Here is a 19283-nt window from a genome sequence, read left to right as displayed (position 1 = left end):
GCCAGGGGTGCCCGCGGGCTCCCGGAGCAGCAGGCGGCCAGCGGGGAGCGCGGTCGGGAGAGGCCGCTCAGGGCACTGGGTGTCCCCGGGCAGACACGGCGCAGTTCCCTCATGTTCAGCATCCCAGCTCTAATTGCTCTGGCTCTCTTTGGGCCTGGAGCGGCAGAACAGCTCCACCTTCCAGCTCCAGCTGTAGCAGGAACTTTGTCTTTGGGCTGTGCTCTGTAGGGTGATCATGTAATACAGGACCATGGGAAGAGCCCACTTCACTGCAGAACAGGCACCGAGAATAAACCTGCCAAGTGTTTCACCCTTTGCACTTTCTCCTGCTCCAGCGTTACCTACAGTGCTCCGAGGGGAGCAAATGCCTTGACCTTATCTAAACATTTCTTTTGCCACTTTCATGGCAAGTCCCCATTGCAGCTTGAACAAGTGCAAAACCAAAACTAACCAAGGAACACCTGCTGGAAAAATAAACAAGAAACTGATTCTGTTTGTAAAACTTTTCTCCTTTTCTCCTTTTGCAAGATATTCACATCGGAGGATATAACTATCCTCCTTGCAGGTCCAGTGTAAATAGTGCTTTTCGTTAAAATTAAAATAATCAATGTTTTTAATGCCTGTCAAGGCCTTGCAAATACAAAATGCTGGAGGCTACAAAGGACAAAAAATAAGTCTAGAGCTGAAAACATATATTATAACTGGTCCCTTAAAGCCTGGTGTGGGATCCTTTTATCATTCCTTCATTCCAAGGTTAGTAGGTTATTAACCTGTATCCTGAGGGAGAAAAGATGCACATCAATTATATCAATTGAATAGACAAATGAAAATCAAATTAAAAATTTAACACATGCCACCATAATTACAATACAGAGCTACTACGAGGAATTTTCAGCTGAGGAATGAAACGGAGAAATGCTTCCCAAGTGCAATTTACAGGAGCAGGAAAAGTAGCCAGAGATGGGAAACCTACTGAAACTAAAGCCCATACAGGAGAAAAATAATTTTCTAAATCTGCCACCCACTGAGAACTTTTGATTGCAATTTTAGACTAGGATGCAAAAATATTTAGCTCATTTAAGCAATTAACTGTGTTTATATTGTGTAATTATATGTATTAACATTGGCATATTGAAACAATCAAATAAACAATCGCAACACTTCAGCCTTTCCTGGTATTTACACATCCCAACAAGTTGCAGCCCCATGAAGCTTCCAGCTAGCAAAGTCCTTCTGGGAACACAGGATGCACAAGGGGTCCCTGGCCACAGCCAGGCTGTCACCTTCCATGGTTGCCAGGAGGCAGCAGGTGTGGGAAAGGCAAAGGCAGGCACAGTCAGCTCATTCCAGGATCTCCAAGGGATGGCAGAGGACAGGGAGGAGGCTGGAAAAGTAAAGCACCTGTAGGAGGAGAGGCAGGCATTGGAGGTACCTGCAGTGAGGCAGAACCTGCATGTTTAGAACACGTCGAAGGCAGCCTTTACCCAACATTCCCAGGGCCTAAGGATAACAACTGGATACAGGTTCAACAGCTGCTTTAAAATGCTAAAAGAGCCATTTTGAGGTTGTAGAAACGTTCTGCCTGAGTTGCAGCAGTAGAGCTCTCCAGGCCTCCCATGGGGGAGCCAGACCCTTCCCCTTTGGGGAACAGGCTTGGCCGAGTCCCTGTGCCGCCGCTGCTCCCAGCCCTCGCCTCCTCCTTCCCTGTGCCAGCAAGCCAGAAACACCTTCCTACCAACAGCTCCCAAACATCTCAGCACCAGAGCGGGGGGAGAAGCTGGAGGCTCCACTTCGCTCTGCACATCTGCCTGTAACTTCAGCGCTCCGTCACTTGTGTCTGAGGCCAATTCCTCAGAAACAAACAGGGAACAAAGGCGGTGCTGCACCGGAGTGGTGCCATTTTAATGCTATTTCTGTCTGTATAAAATCTTCTGTAATTTGTTTACGACTACCAGATTCAACAATAGTGTGCAAATGCAAACCCACTTATGTTAATGTCCTCTCTCGCTCTCTTTCTCAGATCAGATTCTGAATAAAAATTAGGTAAATACTCTGTTTGAAAATATATAAGATGAGAACTAGTTGGGGAGGGAGCAAGAGAACCTCCAAATGCACGGTCCTATCAACCACATTATTTTTTTTTACTTAATAACTTAAGTGTACTGTTAGTGAAATTACAACTTGCTTGTGACACAATAAATTTACAACAAAACTCATTCCATAAATTATTCAATTCGCTGACTCCAACGATGCTGGGAAATATCACCATGAGCAGATGATTAGCATGTGAAAGGAAAGCCATCTCCAGCCTGAAACAATCACTGTCACACCTCCATTTGAAGATGCCTGGTGGAGTTTTGTAAAATTACCATTAGGAATACACATTTAAGGCTTTGTAGTTTCTATAAAAGCATTAAGTATTTGATTTACATTAGATTCATTTGTTCTTTCTTCAGCTGTCTCTTTTTCCTACAAACCATAACTGTTTGGATAAATGCTGGCTCAATCAAGTGTGCATTAAAACAAAAGAATTTAAGTTCCATAAAAGTGATGAATCAGAACTAGAAGCCAACCTTCCCCCTCCCTCCTCTTCCCAGGCCACAGGATTGTTCCAGAAGGAGAAATGGGCTGGTTTGGGAGCCTGGAAGACAAAATAGTCTTGTCCCACATGGACACATGTTCCTGGAGGATAACCCAGGCCCTGGACCATTGGTGTGGAGCTGTTGGATCAAATGCCAAGTCCTCCTCAGTGGTGGGAAGGAGACGAGGTTGGGGATGAAGAAACATTTCTACGCAGCTAAACAGTGGAGCTCTCAGTGGACAAAACTTGGCATCTCCTAGCCTAACCTGAGCCACAGCTTTTTGGGGAGCCACCAAATGAAAATTTTAGCCAAAATTCAGCAGTGGGGTCAGCACATTCCCAACTACAGAGAATGGGACTACTCAGTGTAACCCATGCCCGTGTCAGCAGCAGCTACCACAAGCATGAGCAAAATCACTGGAAATCACTGGAAATGTTCTTCCGCAGCCATCCCTTAAAACTGTTCTGATAGAGCAAGGAAAAGATTAAACCCTCCCTCTGTGCTCTGCTTTTAGCCTAATTTTGAACAATTCTCTTTATTTCATTCTGTGGCTCTGCAGACATGCGTGACCTTGCTGATGAACAACCCGCACCCAGCTGCTGCCACGCTCCAGCCAGGCTGATGGAGAAACTTTCAGCACAATTTTCTCAGGTGACCTAGATGAGTTATCTGAATGCCTCCATACAACAGACCCTTCTGATCCAGGCCTGTGAAATTTAAATATCTTAACCATTAGAAATATTGAAAAGTCTTCCAGCATCTTCTGCCTGCTGGATTTCCCAGGTGGAGAAATTCAAGGGGTATAGGTAAAGAATTTATTTCCCTGGAAAGGAGAAGGAAGGATTCTTCTTGCTTTGGGAATGAAAATGTCACACTCTTATAAAGTAGTTTAAAAAATAAGAAGTCCAACAGCAGCAACCAAGTGATTCAAGAGTCAGTGGCTCTTTCACAGACAAGAGTGTTTTGAAATAAGAGCTACTGGTTTTAAGCTGCATAATGACACCACTGTGCCAACTTCCTCACCAGCACTGCCACTTGTATTACACAAATCAAAGATTGTTCTAGGAGTGGCGACTGCAAGAAAAGGAATTTTTGCTCCTTTACCCAGAAACTTTATTGGCTCTATGTGAGACTGCACTGCCCCATCCAGTGACAAACTGCTGGATCCCGAGTTCATTGCCAGCACTCAGACGCATTCCCTAACTCCTTCCTGAAGCCTCTCCCATCTGAAAGCATGAACTTACATTATTCATAAGGATAATCACAAATATGCAGGGAGCTGTAGACATGTAATGGAGAGGCTGGCTTGTATCCCATCCAAATTCCACGCGCTTCATGGAGCTTACGACTTTCCCATAAATTTTTGCAGCATGGGACATGCCTCCATTCTCAGCCACTCCAGCAGTCCCAAAGCAGGGACAGCTTTGGGAAAAGTTCTCATGCTCCCCCATGGAGCTTTATTACTTTTGAAGGAAGGAAATCAAGTGGAAATCTTGTGCCACCTTCCTGTGGGTTCTCCAGGGGATGCGTTTGTTTACACACGCTGACTGCGCAGACAGAAGGCAAAAACAGTGTTCGTGCTCTGAAACGGAATTCTGGAAATTCTGTGAAAATAAATATTTTCAAGATCATAAAACCAGCAAAATCGAGTTACTGTTGTTTCCACTGCCTCAATGAAAAAGCCAGGGAAGGCCAGTGCCCTGCTTAGCATCGGCAGCTGGCAGCCAACAAGAGGGCAGGTCTTCAGGCAGCTTCTTTAGGGGTGGTGACATGGAGACATTTCTGTCTCATCTGCCTGCAAGAAGCACCTGAGGCAGCCACAGTCCTGTGGCAATGGCTGTGTGAGGCAGAAGGGAGGAATCAAAGTCCAGTCGGCCTAGAAGAAGAAAAGAATTAGATATGTCTAACTCTGGGAGTTGGAATGATGTTTGCAGGAGAGATTATGAAACAAGGACAGGTAGGAAAGGTGTGGGACCCTCATAGCATGTGTTACTGGAAATATCCCAACTCCTTTTAGACAAGATTATTAAATATCAGTAATAAAGTAATAGATTAAGAAAATGGAGGTACTTCTAAATCCCTCAAATCTAAGACCAAAAGAAGATTCTTTCCCTTAAGCTTCAAGCCCATCCTGAGCAGATCCATGTCATCGGATGCAGTCCAGTAAGGAATCAAGAGACGAGGTATTCACAGCCACATTAACAGTAATAACTGTAACTTCAACAGAAGACAGAATTATGGAGACATTAATAAGTGATGAGATCACAAAACATCTGGAGAAACGTGAGCTGATACAAAAAGTTGCCAGCAGAGTCTTATAAAGGGCAAATCTTGTTTGACAAATCTGCTGGAATTTTTTAAAGAGGTAACACAGACTCCAGACAGGAAGAAAACATAGGACATAATCTGTTTGGATTTTAAAAGGTTATTTGACACATCACAGCCCGCAGGCCGGTATATTAAAGTATATCAATCAAAAAATGCACCAACCTGGAATGGACAAATGAAATGCAGGAAGTTCACAGCCTGGTGGTGTCATCAGCACAAACCAGAGGGAGCAAAGTGGAGCCAGTTTTGTTCTGGGCATGTCAGATGGAGAAGAAAATATCATAACACAAACATCTTTCCAGATGGATCACATCGACCCGTGACATGGAGGACATCAATTAACACACTGTAATGGCCATTAATTTTAACTGGAAAATGAGGATTTTTACTATTAGAAGCCTTAGCATAATGATGCTTTTGGAAGACACACAACAGAAGAAACTGGGAGAACCGCTAGGAATACAGAAGGTTTCATGATGGGCAGAAGGCTGACAAGACTCATAGAGCCACACCCAACAGGGAAAACTGGCTGAGTGCTCCATGAACGATGCAGTGGAGAAAGAACAGCCACCACTCCTGCATGGATGGACAAGCCAAAGGCTGACCCAAGAAACAGCCCCGATGTAGGTCCTTCTGAAGCAGATCCCTGGCAGGAAAGGAGATCTCCTCCAGCCCCTCTGGAAGCTGCAAGTCAGCAGTGAGTTAAGCACTGAACAGCCAGCAGCAAGGAGAGGAACCTCTTCAGCAACAGGTTCCACATTTATCTCTGGCAGTGGGAAGCCATTCCCCCTTGTCCTGGCAGTCCAGGCCCTTGTCCAGCGTCCCTCTCCAGCTCTTTTGGAGGCACCTTAGGATGTGACCAAACTGGTCCAGAAGTATCATAAGACACAGGGCAAAGTAGGAAGAAAACATGACAGTAAGAAAGTGCACCCTGGAACGGGAGGCAGGAGCTTATTGTCAAGTATTAAATGTTTTCTAACTGCAATACAGAGACTTAAAATAATTTCTATATAGGCTTTCTGGGTAAAAAGCACAGTCAGGGAAAAGTTACACTAATTTAAACAAAATTAATAAAGAAATGTTCTGCTTCTTTTTATCATCTTTCTACCTCTCATCATTTATCATGCAAATTAAATTGCAGTAATAGAAAATGTAAAGAAAACAAACTCTGCAGTATATTGAAACCTCTATCCAGCAAGAGATAAGGTTGAGTATTAGAAGGAAAGGTGCAGAAAATTAGCTGTCCAGACAATAACTGAGAGGGAAACTGGTTTATTTAGCCTGGAGGGATTTTTTGTTGCAAACTGACTAAATTAAAATCCTGACTATTATACCCAGTATCACACCAGAAAACGCCTTTTCCTTGCACTTTTAGATAAATTTTCATTGATCTCATTTTATGCATGATTACATTTTTAATGAGATGTACAGTATTTCGAAGCTAATTTTAAATGCCTTCTCCCTCTCCTTCCTCTGCTCCCCTCCCTCCTCCCACCACATACACACTTATGCTTGTTGGATTAACATTTCTGATAAATTGCTTGGCCAGAAAGGAACATTACCAAGAGGAAATAAATTACTTCCATCTTTCGCAGCTCCGGCGTAGTAAAGTAACCTTTAAAATGGCCACTGTCTAATTCTGCCACCTTGCAATTCCTTCCAAAAGCAATCATTTTATTTCATGGAATGATTGTATTTGTTGTTGGTCACGCTGAACAACATATGGAGCAAGGGAAGAAGTCACTTTCCTCCACTGGCAGTTCTGACCAGAAGAACCAGCCATGCCTTGAAACTCAAAACTCTCCTGAAATAAAGACTTTTATCGTCAGGATCTTTGACTCTTGTGAATAAAGTACAAAGCAGGTGAAGGTGGGTGAACTGGCTTAATGCCAGAGCATGGGGGTCTCGCCTTGAAAGTATTGGGCAATAATTGATTTTCAGCATGGAAAACTTGGCTTGTTCCCAGAAGTTTTCAATTTTATTTTCTTCCTTTGACTATTTTTGGTAAAGTCACACCCTGTAAAACAAAGGGGGAAATTGCAGGGACAAAGTATGAAATAAAATTCTGCCTCCAGCCCATCATTAAGGACCCAGCAGTTTATTTCCCTCTTTGATTTCAGGCTGCTTTTTGTGAAGAGGGGCTGGTTTGTCCAGCCAGTTTCTCTCCAGTCCATGCTCAGGAAGGGGAAATAAATGAATGAATAAGTATGGAGGCTTGGGTCTCTCCTAACTGAATTTCAACTCTGTAATTTCCAGCTGTTTTGCAAACTTCCCAAGGTTGTTCTGAATTGCTGCCTTGCCCTCTGGAGGGATAACAGCCGCTCGGCTCCTTCCGTCTGCCAGCCGCATTCACTGCTGCATCGCTCCCACATCCGGGAGATGCCGGGATGCTCCTGGGAACTGGGGTCACTGGACACGATCTGCATTTACCAGTGTGCCCTTTTGTGTTTCTCCTTGTGCCTGACCCACACCAAGGGCCAGCAGCACGTCTGGCACTGCACCTGCAGTGGGAGCTGCTCCGGTGGTGAGCAGGGCCAGGTGGGGAGGAGGGGACTCGGGGACTGTGAGATGGGACAGCCCAGTAAAGCAGCAGTGGAGAACAGGAGAAAACTGGCGAGGATTGCAGGGGAAGGGAAGAGGGCTGAGACGGAGCCTGGGCTCTGAAAACCACAGAAATGAAGGAGTAACAGAGAAGTATCAGCTCAAGCTGAAGCATCAGGAGAGGGGATTAGGAGTTTATACGTGGGACAGTGGAAATGAAGCTGAGTAAAATGTCCCACAGACAATGGGAGCACGAAAGAATCTTAAATGCAAATCCACGTTTCACAAAGGATTTATCATTATCCAGCAGTGCTTTGAGAATTAAGTGTTTCCATCAGAAGTCTTGTCCCAGTGCACTAACATGACAGACGGCATGAGCCTTTCCAGATGTGGGAGTGCAGATGGGCTTACAGGCCTGCAAAGCAAAATCTTCCCACTCTCCCCAAATGGATGAATGGGACTGTTACACAACCTGTGAGGAATTATCACTGCCGAGAAACCAGCGCTACAGGAACAGACAATGGGATCCCCAGAGCAGAATCCGTGTGTGAAAACACACAGAACACTTCCAGAAAGGTAAACAGCTCAAGAGAGGGAATATAGATCATGCAGCAAAACCTGGCCCTCAGGCTGCACCCCCAATTTTTATTATCATAGAACCAGAGAATCCCAGCTTGATTGGGTTGGAAGGGACCTGAAAGCTCACCCAGTACCACCCCCTGCCATGGGCAGGGACACCTTCCATCATACAGGCTGCTCCAAGCCCCATCCAACCTGGCCTTGGACACTTCCAGGGATGGGGCAGCCACAGCTTCTCTGCACAACCTGTGCCAGGGCCTCAACACCCTCTAACGTGGTTAAATTGTGTTATTATTAAGTTGTAGGTGTGAAGGTTAAAGAGAATCAGAGTTTTCCATGAATAAATGACCGGTCTGTGTGATGAAATTAAAAGTGTAACATTTCCACAGCTAAATGACAGCAAAGAACTTACTCCAGGTCAGTCGGTACCTCAGGGGAGCACAAACCCTCCCCACACACAAAAAACATTCTACTGTTTCTCCCACCAAAAAGGCTTTTCTGGCCCCAGCTGCATCCAGACCCAGCATTTTACCCCATTGCAGAGGTGGATCTTGGACTGGGGCTACTTTCAACAGAGCACGTTTTCCAAATAACCCCAGACGTTTGGCAGGGAAATTGCCAAAGCTGCTTGTAGGCTGGATGTAACTTTTAACACTTACACCGCACAAAGCAATTACTGCCTTGGTTTCACTGGCTCTCCAGAAGGATCCCCTTGGTGTGCTAGCAGTGGGAGAGCCTGCACTGCACCAGCATTCGGGAATGTGAACTCCTGGATGGTGCTGGATGGCAGGCTCATCCCTGGGCTCCCCCCACACGGAAGGCAGCCCCTGGCTGGGCACAAGGGGCAACATCACACAGAGAAACTCCTTCTTTGGACCAGGCACAACCAACTCCCCCCCGGTATTGCTGCTACTGCTTTATTAAAATGCATAAAGCAGCCAGAAGCAAAGACACCAATAAATTCTTCTGTAAGAGCAGAAATGTTTTTTTCAAATGGCTCCCCTAACACTAATAATCACAGCTCTCTTATGTGTACTTGACTCTGGTTAACCTTTTTCTGGCACTTTTTAACTTCTCCAAGTCAGGTACTAATATGGAACTAATGTGGGGTTTATTTTCCCTATAGGAATAGCAGAAAGAGCACTGCACATTAGCGTAATCATGCCGGCTCCTTCCAGAAACTGCAGGACTTTACATCAAAGCAGCCGCATTATGGCACAGGAAAAGAATTTAATAACAATTGGGGGACTAAGCATTTTTTTAATGTTAAGGGGGTTTTATTGAATATTAATCCTATAAAATGCTCCTGAAAGTTGGCAGAAGGAAAACTGATGTCCCAAATAGTTACCGTGGCCTTCCACAGTGCTGGGATGCAACTGCAGTGTAATCAGAATTCATCATGCCATTAGCAGAAGGACAACAGGAAAGGAGACACTTCCTCCCGCATCCTGGGGCTTGAACAACCAGAGCTGTGAGAACAAGCTCAGCATTGACAGCCTCAGCCAAGCTCTCAAAGTTTACGCGCTTTTGGGTTCAGAGCTTGCAGTTTCTTTCAATACAACTCGATATTTGCACTCTTGATGTTATCTTCTGCTAAAGATTTTCATTATATTTTTCTCTCTGAGGGGGTTGGAGGTGCTGAAAACAGGTCTGCAGTTAAAAGGAACAAGAGGCACCCAGAGTTTTTTCCCCCCTCTTTCTAACTACTGGATACTTTCCTTTTTCTTTTCCTTTTTTTTTCCAAGAGGAGGTCACTCTGCTGCCCCGCACGGCTGCAGCCATGCTCCAGCCACATTAATCCCTGCCCTGCTGAGATGCTGGAGAAACAGGAATTCATCTGGCACCAGCAGAGGAAAGACAGAAGGAAAAATGAAGGGTGAAAAAATGAATAAATAAATAATTCAGGCAGAGGATGAATACTTGAACAAAGCAGGGCCTGTGTGCAAGGGAACGCTGGGCTGCTCTGGAACAGAGAAGAGCAGCAGCCCACAAAGCTGCCCGTTTATCCAAGCAGAGTCAGTGCTCCTGCCCGGGCGCTGAGCAGAGCTTTCCCCGGGCACCTGGACACACACAGCCGTGCCCCGGGTGGGACCTGCCCTCACCCTGGAGCTGAGTGCCCTGCACAGACCCTCCTGTGGGCACTGTCTGTGCCAGACAGGTCAGCTGCTCCTGGATAGACACTCGGCACAACTCCTCCTTTCCTAAGTGTCTCCTGGCCCCCATCCCAGACCTTAGGATTTCCAGAGTAACTTCTGAGGGCCACCCCTGAGGGCTGGGTAAGGGACCCACACGTGGAAAGGGCCCTATGCTTTAACCTCCATCTCAAATACTCCTTTTCTCTCTTTTTCCCAAGCCAAGCTCTGAAGGGGTGGTTTCTTCCTGCTGCACATGCCAAAACAAGATCAGGAACCCAGAAACCACTTGTGTAGAGAGAGCCTGATGCTGGAAGGCAGGGCAGCACAGAGCCCACAGGGGCCCCCCACACTTGGACAGTGTCTTAAGACACACTTGATGTTAGTTTCTTGTTCTGAGATGCCTCCAGCTTCTCCTTCACTGGAAAAGGAAACTCGTTCATTATGTATCACAACAGTGTGTTAACAGCTCACAGCCTGAAATGAAGCAAGTGCAGAAAACACTTTCATCACCGTTTCCGTCTCGTCAGTTGGGAGTTTGCTGGCACTCAGTGGAGATGTTTTCTCATACGTTTACCATATAGCTATCCCAAAACAGTAAGCGGAAGAGTGACTGACCAGGTACAATGCAAAAGACCACTTGTTCCCCCAGCCACGCCGCATGGTCTGTGCCATGAGCGCTGCTGTCACCATGAGCCACTGCCGTGGTGCCTCTGAGCAGCCCCGGCCCTGCGGCGCTGTCGCCTGACTGACCTGTCAGGAGCATCGAGGCTGGGGCTGAGCAAAGAACACATTAATAAATCTTGATATCAGCGTTTTATCAATGTGGTCTTGTAAGTTTACGAGCATTTGGCTTTGTTTTACACCAGACAGCTCCACGCTGCTCCAGAGCAGGCTGCCAGATGTGCAGCATTTCCTCTGCAGCCTCATTGCTTGTGACGGGTCAAGTCCAACAGGAACCTCCTGGGGAGCCCGACTGCTCCCTGGCTGCCCCACAGCTCCTCTGGACACTGCTCTCCCAACAGGCTGACCACACTTGTGACCTCTTTGGGAGTTACCGTGCAGACAAGGTGCTGCTGCCGCCCAGCATCTGGGCCTGGGATGCAAAATTATGGTTGAAACATCTGAAAGCCCAGGAAGGAGGGTGCTGCAGTAGGGAGTGAAAGTGTGAACTCCATGGGGATCCTGAGAGCTGCAGAGGCAGTTTCCATTCATATCCCCATACAGGTTTCTCAAAATAAAAAAGTGGAGCTTGCATGTATGCAATACCAAAAAAATCTATGTGCTATCAGGTGCCCACAGGAATCTCTGCACATTTGGCATTTGGGAGTGGTGGGAACATCAAATGGTTGTGGACATCTCAGCAGCATCCAGCATTTCACTGTACTCCATTCTCTGCCATCACCTAGCCTTGCTTTAAAACTCTCTAGAGACTGAGTTTCCTCCCATCTTTGAGAGACCTTTGCTTAAAGATTTCATTACTGGCTGATTTTTAACCACTATTGCCTAAACATTTCTTTTGTTAAATTCAGCCCCTCCTGTTCAGTTTTTAGGGTGGGCATCCTACTGGATCACGGGCCCATCCATGGTTGCTCACAGCCATGGGTGCTTACATGGCTGCTGAGTCACTGCAGAGCCAGGCTGTGACAACTAACCTCTCCTAATCCTTTCTCATAAGTCAAATCTTCAGGTCCCCAGTTCTCCTTGCTGCTTTTCTGTGAACTGGTTTTCACTTGTGAACAGAAAGCCACTGATGTGGTGCCAGAAGAGAGAACAATCTCCCAGCTGCAGCCATGGGGCATAAGGGAGTCACTATGGTTCTCCTGCTCCTTGCCATGATGGTTTATAATGCAGGCAAATCCAAACTGCTCATCTTTCCTACATGACACTGCAAACTCCTGTCGAACTCAGTGGCTCCTGTTACCCTGAGACACCTCCGAGCATCACTGCTGCTCAGGTTCTTTCCCATGGAACATACCTGTGATGGATTAGTACTTTCATACACAGGCAGCTACATCATCTGTATTTTTCAAGGCTGAATTTCATTTTTCCCCTTTCCTGTTTCTAACTTCTATAAATAAGCTGGTATTGTACCTGTATAAAACCACTCACAACTCATCATTCTCCAGAGTTAGTCTGATGAAGTTTCCTTCATCTCTCAAACTATTAGAAGTTATTAAGAAGTTGTTGCCCAGAGCAGATGTGGCTGCTCCTGGAAATGTCCAAGATCAGGCTGGACAGGACTTGGAGCAACCTGGGATAGTGAAAGGTGTCCCTGCCCATGGCAGGGGGTGGAACAAGAAGAATTTTCAGGTCCCTTCCCTCCCAAACCATTCTGGGATGCCATGATTAAAGGAGATGGCATAGAATTAAATCAGGACCAGCCATGTGGCTGTAAACAACCCACCACCACCACATTAAACATTCTGCCTTTATTGCTGTTCTTAGTCTTCAGTCTTTAGTTGAGTTTTCTGTTTGGTAGACAGAGCTTCCACCTGTACCCCCAAAATTAATTTTCAAACACAAGTCCATGGGAAGACAAGGGCTGTGTCAGTCTAACCTGCCATAGGGAATCTACTGCCTCCACAGAACCACAGAATCAGCAAGGTTGAAGAGGCCTTGGAGATCATCAAGTCCAACCATCAACCCAGCACCACCATAATCATTCCTAAAACACATCTGCAAGTGCCACATCCAGATGGCTCTTGAACACTTCCAGAGATGATGACTCCAACCCCTCCCTGGGCAACTTATTCCAAGGGTGAAGAAAAGGGAGTGACCTTTGGAGAACCTTATTACCTCTATTTCTAATGAGGCTGTGAGCTCCAATCCCCAGCACAGGGACAATTATCAGTGCCTGGGCCACCTTCTGAAGACCAACCCGGCACTGTTGCCACCGTTGCTGTTGGGAATTGTTTGCAGATTAGGAAGGCAGTTGCAGCAAACATGACTCCTCCTGCTGTACCTCCTGCAATCACCTAATGAGTTCTGCGTGGATCTCATCAAGAATGCTGGGGCAGGACTTGGATGAGGTCAGAGCCCTTTGCTACAACCACCACATCTGTGGGGCTGCTTTGAACCTGCCTCTCAGTTTAATCACACTGGCATCTCCTTCCCACCAAAGAGCACTCAGGAAACCCTGAGATGCTGGTGGAAAGCTGATCAAGTGCTCTCTTTGCAGCCAAGCCCGGCAATCTTCACCCTGCAGGAGTCATGCATACCCTCCCCAGAGCCATGCCCCTGGGCTTTGTCTGGATTAGAAGGAAAACAGCACGTTTAACCCTCCAATTTCAGGCTGCAATAGCTCTTTATTATCTTACCCATAAATCTGAGCACCTCTTTTAAACATCCAAAGAGAAAACTTCAGAGCAACTAATCCAAAGGGAAATTGCCCTCTTGGCAATCTTACAAAAACCAGCCCAAGGGAGATTTCTTGCCCAAGTCCCTGTTCCATGTGCCACACAGCCCAGCTGAGTTACAGAAACAACAGACCCTCAAAAGCTGCTGGCAGCTGAGTAGTTTAAAGTTGCTATAAGGCAATATTTTGGCAAGTGGTCATGTAATTGTTTGTTCTGGACATCTGCAGTGACTGCAGGAGCAGTGAACACAAGACTGTAGGAGTTTTGCTTGAATGTAGAGCAGAAGGCAGGGAATGGTCTCTGTTCCCCAGCAGTCTGTCTCAGCTTGGGCTCAACTACAAGAAATCTCTATTTTTAGTCTTACAACAGGTGGCTTAAGGCAAAAGCAGGTATTGACTACTGCCCTTTTCATAAGGCCTTTGGAGATGCCCAATCCCACGCTACTGAACACCTCAAGGAGAGGAGGGGGGATTGGCACATCCTGTGAGCAGACCCTGGAGACGGGCAGGGAAAAGCCTGCGTGGATACCTGCATCCATGGAATGTCAGCATCTCCACACTGCCTTTTCCAATGACAGCTCAAGACCAATTTTTGTTACAAGGTATATCTTTTGTTATACCTCCTTATGTTACAAGAAGGGAAAAGAAAAGAATTAATAGAGTTGTGGATGTTTGGAGGTGTCGGCCACTGACAGAAGAAGGCAGTTGTTAAAGTCTCAGCTGCCCAGACTTCAGACAGCAAGGATATTAGGATCAAAAGAAATTCCAAGAACTGGTTTATTGTTGGGTGGATATGATTATATTATTAATAAAGAAGCAGACAGGGCAGAAGTGGTCAATAAACATTTTGTTAGGAAACTCAGCCAGTGCACTCAAATCAGATGAAGACAGCAAACCCATCTGAGGATTTCTAGGCACAGGGAGCATTAAACAATCTAAAATCTAACAGCCTCTGGGTGCCTTGTGCTCCTACACTGTAAGAGAATTGCCAGGAGAGATCCCTAATCTGTCAATAGGAATGGAGAAAAGTTACCAGAGCAGGAAAATCATGGAACTCTGGAAATGCTGTAGATTATATCCACACTCACCCAGAGCAAGCAGGACCTGTAACTACAGGTTACTTAACCTGTCGTCAATGTCAGCAGAAAGTCAGGGAAGTTAATATAGAATTTAATCAATAAAATATTAGAGGATGGGAATAAAATTAACTCAAGTCACAAATGTTTTGTTCAGAGTCTTGCTGAGCAAACATTGATTTTTTTTTTTAGCTTCATAGTGTTGTTTCAATTGACTGTCTCAGAGTCAGAACCTGTGGGCAAACAGGGCTGCTCCATGCAGCAAAAGCTTCCCAGGACTTTCCCTGCCCTGGCCCCCGGTGACCAGTGACAGCAGGTGACTGTCCCCAGTGCAGGGGCTGAGAAATGGCCCCCAGACAGCACACGGGTTATCACGGCCCAACCAGATCCTCACTACCACAGAGAGCCACTTCCCATTGGTTTGAGGGCAACAATCCTATCCTTGGCTTAGGCTGATCCTCTCACAGAATCACAGGATGGGGCAGTTGGCAGGGACCACAGTGGGTGATCTGGTCCAACCTCGCTGCTCTAGCAGGGTCATCCCAGAGCATGGGGCACAGGATTGCAGCCAGATGGTTCTGGGATATCTCCAGTGAGGGAGACACCACAGCCTCTCTGGGCAATCTGTTCCAATCTCAAGCAGGCCTCAGTGTACTGGGTTGCACCACTGACAGAAACGCATGGCAAAACCTAAGAAAATTGGAGCTTTATCACCTAATTGCAGTAGGGAAGCCAAAGAACAAGTGATGGTGGAGACACTCCTCACAGCCACCGCTACTGTCTCCACTGCCCCTCAGACCACAAACGCCGCGTGACACTGCAGCCAACCCTGCAGAGAAAACAAGAAGCCAAACAGAAGTTTGGCCTCGATCCACTGAAAGCAGGGGCTCATCTGTGTTACAAGGTGTTCCCATCCCACGTTATGGCCCAACTCCAATTTGTGCAGAAGCTGGAATAATGGCTTTTACTAAAGGAGGCCGAGGCCGGCCCTTGGCTCACTGCTGCATGAGCTTCCAGAGGAGCAGCGGAGTGATGCTCACTCGCGGGAGACTGGAGCTGATGCAGCCAGAGAGCTGAGCTTCCAGGCACTCAGATAAACCCACCTTGAAACGAAATTTTATTGAAGTTAAATTCTCCTTGCACAGATTTACAGCAGGTGACCAGCTCAAAATTTTAATTGCAAGCAGAGAATGATTAAGCTGCTTATTTGAAAGGCAAGGCAGAGTGAGTCTGGTGGCCCTCGGGTAGCACTCCATAATGGGACAGAGAGCCTGGGCTGGCACTTGGCTCTGCAGCAGCCTCACCTATGGGCAGCAGAGGAAGGATAATCATCTGGAAATGCTCCAGTACTCGTCTGGGCCTCCAGAGCCATTACTGCCTGGAAAACAGGGAAAGCTGGGAGGCAGCCAGTGAAGCCCTGCAAACACAAAGTGTGGGGTACCACGGCTCACCGTGCCCTTCCTGGATGGGAGAGGAGGCAAAACTCAGCAAGGGCTGAGTTTTGGGGGGGTTTTCTTATTTAAGAGCATTCTCTGGTGCTGCAAGGTCATACAGTCACTTAAACCACAGCACTTTCACTGCACCCACTATTGCCGGTCTATTTGTAAATTATTTAATAATAAAAAATAAAAACACCTCTGCAATCACCATCCCTTCATCCACCCCCTTCACTGCCAGCCTGACAAAGACACTCACCCCCAAACAGGCACAAACCCCCAGAAAATGAGATCCAGCAATTGTAAGATTCAACTTCAAAGACATCAAGAGATATAACATTTTATTTGCCTTCTGCCTTTTAACTTTTGGGGTCCACTCAGGTAATGCTTTTGAATTTTTAATTAAAAATAAAAGCAAGGCTGCTTCTGCTGTCATTTTGCTTTGTAGTTGGACATTTAAGTATAAAATCTGTTACCTGAAGACTCTGCTAAAGCTATGAGTTAAGGAAAACTGCCCAAAACATATGTCTCAGCAGATCTGGACACATACTTTGGTTTGAGCTCGTTTTATTTTGCCTAAAACTCTTCCTGTACATTCTTTCAGCAATTTTAAAGTAATTTTGATTTCCATGCAGTTTTTCTTTTTGCATTTTAAATTTAAATCAGAATCATGTAATCACAGAATGGTTTGGGTGGGAAGGGACCTTAAAGCCGATTCCATCCCACCCCCTGCCATGGGCAGGGACACCTTCCACTGTCCCAGGCTGCTCCAAGCCCTGTCCAACCTGGCCTTGGACACTGCCAGGGATGGGCAGCCACAGCTTCCCTGGGCAACCTGTGACACAGGGAGGGACTTCATTAAATTTAATGCATGCATTTGGTATCATGAGGACAAATTGCCTCCATTTCCACCCAGTCCCGACCCCCTCCTCACTCAGCCCTTTCCCACTGTCACTGTGACAGTTCACATGTCCAGACAGACCACTAGGGAGACGGTTCCAGTGACACCTGGGAGAAGAGCAGGTCCAGGGGCTTTCCTAACACCTTTGGTGCCAGGTGGGGATCGGTGCCCATCTTGACAGAGCCCTGCAATTCCCGTGGTTCCTTCCCCAGGCAAGCAGCGCTGGGGGCTGTGGCTGTGAGAGCGAGCACAAGCCCCCAGTGTTCCTGCTCCCTCCTAACCACAACAGCACACCAGCATCCGACAGTGCCGCTGTAATGGGATCCAGCAGCAAAACGCTCTTTCTACTGGAGGACTGCTATATTTCATTGCTGAAAGAACTTAAAACTTTTGAAGCCTCTCCTTAATTTTCAATGAAAAGCGTTTGGTTCCAGGGTGACAGACGAGGCTCTTAAGAGCTGTTACCACCTCAGGTAATTATAAAATGAAGGAAGGGAACGGGAAAAAAGCGAGTGAGCGCCAGATTAACACTCAGTGTGTTTGTGCAGGGCTACAAAGGCGCTTGCACGGCTGCCTGCGCGGAGAGCTCAGCTACAACAGCTTCCAGTTGGAAAGAAAACTGAAGGAGGATGGAAGTGAGGAAAGAAGAAATTGCAATTAAAAACTGAAATGAATTCCAAAATAACATATGAACTGGAACGCTACAAAATACTTTCGGGGGAAAAAAAAAAAAGGAAAAAGGATACTTTTGTAGCAAACTGAAACCAGCCCAGATTGGAAAGAAGAGTCAAAAATCTCTTGTGGAAGCTTGGGGCTGGCTCAGGCCCCAGAAGCTGGAGGAGGGCTGTCCTCTCCCTGGGAAGCAGGTAAATCTCAGCAAACTGGAATTTCACTTTGTCACTTCACTTAACATACTCTGTATACAACTAGGGGAAAAAATTAAAGCAAGGCAAACAGGCTGAGCAGAGCCCTATGAAATGGTTCCAGCAGCAATAATTTATAGAATCCCAGAATGGTTTGGGTTGGGAGGGACCTTAAAACCATCCTGTTCCACCCCCTGCCACAGGCAGGGACACCTTCCACTGTCCCAGGTTGCTCCAAGCCCCGTCCAACCTGGCCTTGGACACTTGCAGGGATGGGGCAATATGGTGAAACCCAGTGATGTAAGAACACATAGATCATACAAGAAACATATGGAGTAGAGGCACAATCCCTTGGTAAGTGATAAAACACAGCAGCTCTCAGTGAGAAGAGGTGAGCCCCGAGGTGGGACCACGCACTGCATGACTGAACAGGGCAGAAGCTGCAGACAAGGGGCATCACCGAGTTCAGTAGCCTTCAACTTTGGATATCCTGCCCCTAAATCTAAATTAAACCAGAATAAAATGCAAGATTACTAGCCTATAGGTCCACATAATAAATTCCTCCTGAATTCTGCCTCCTGCCAGCAGAGTGTTTATAGCACTACCTGGGGAAAAGCTTGGAAATTCTGTTTTTTGAGTGGCCGCGCCCAGTGCCAGCCGCCAGGGCCCATGGACACCAGCTGTGCCCACCCATCCCAGCCCGGAGTGGTGTGCACAGGGGCTGATGGCAAAGAAAGGGCCTTTAATAAACCAGCAGCATAATTCAGGACTCTGTCCTCTTTATTTTTTAATAGAAGCCTTTCACGATATGGAACTAATTATCGCCATCTGCCGTCCCCGGTCTTATATTTCCTCTCTCACAGCTCATTCTTCAAAAACTCAGTAGCTTCCTCCCTTTACATTTGTAAATGCTGTTGACTATGGATAAAATCCATGTTTACTTTGTATTCAGGGCCCATAGGAAAGCTTGTTTTAATCATCAACAGATGTTACATTCTGCTCTGCTGTGCTTGGCACACAACTTCAGAGGGAAATAAAAGAAAAATCTTTATTTTAAATTTAAATTGTAGATTGTTACAGACTAAATAAAATGCCAAATTGTTATTGGAAACAACATGGCCACTGTAATAACTGTAACTGACATTTACTTTTTACAATTAGGGTTTTTTTCTGGTGCTGTTTAACACAAGATGGTTTCCACATTTTGCAAAGGACTTTCTTTCCCTTTGCTCTGAAATAATTTGCAATCAAGCCACAGACATTTGTAATTTATTTTTATTTAATACTTTCCTATGAGCTTATGAAATACTGGGATTATTATGCTATTTACAGTAGATAGTTTTTGAATACGTACTCTCCCTCCGGACTCATATTTCAATACACGTTATCCCCTTGAACTCATTTATAAACACCCATTATTCCCCCAGACCCCGCTATAAACATGGAATATCTCCACGGACTGTTCCAGCCTTATGGTCCTTTTTATC

General features: G+C 46.2%; 1 long non-coding RNA gene across 1 annotated transcript in view; it reads right to left on the bottom strand.

The window, feature by feature from the left end:
- Positions 1-6166: 6166 nt before the first annotated feature.
- Positions 6167-19283, bottom strand: part of LOC121662065 — a 37102-nt gene continuing 23985 nt past the window's right edge. Inside the window, exon 3 of the long non-coding RNA XR_006015163.1 lies at positions 6167-6927. This is a non-coding gene — a long non-coding RNA (uncharacterized LOC121662065). The remainder of the gene's footprint in view (positions 6928-19283) is intronic.

Source organism: Corvus kubaryi, unplaced genomic scaffold, assembly GCF_017639235.1.
Source record: "Corvus kubaryi isolate FWS band 111438036 unplaced genomic scaffold, C.kubaryi_AGA036_p1.0 37225, whole genome shotgun sequence".
NCBI lineage: Eukaryota > Metazoa > Chordata > Aves > Passeriformes > Corvidae > Corvus > Corvus kubaryi.
This window is presented reverse-complemented; position numbering and strand designations above follow the sequence as displayed.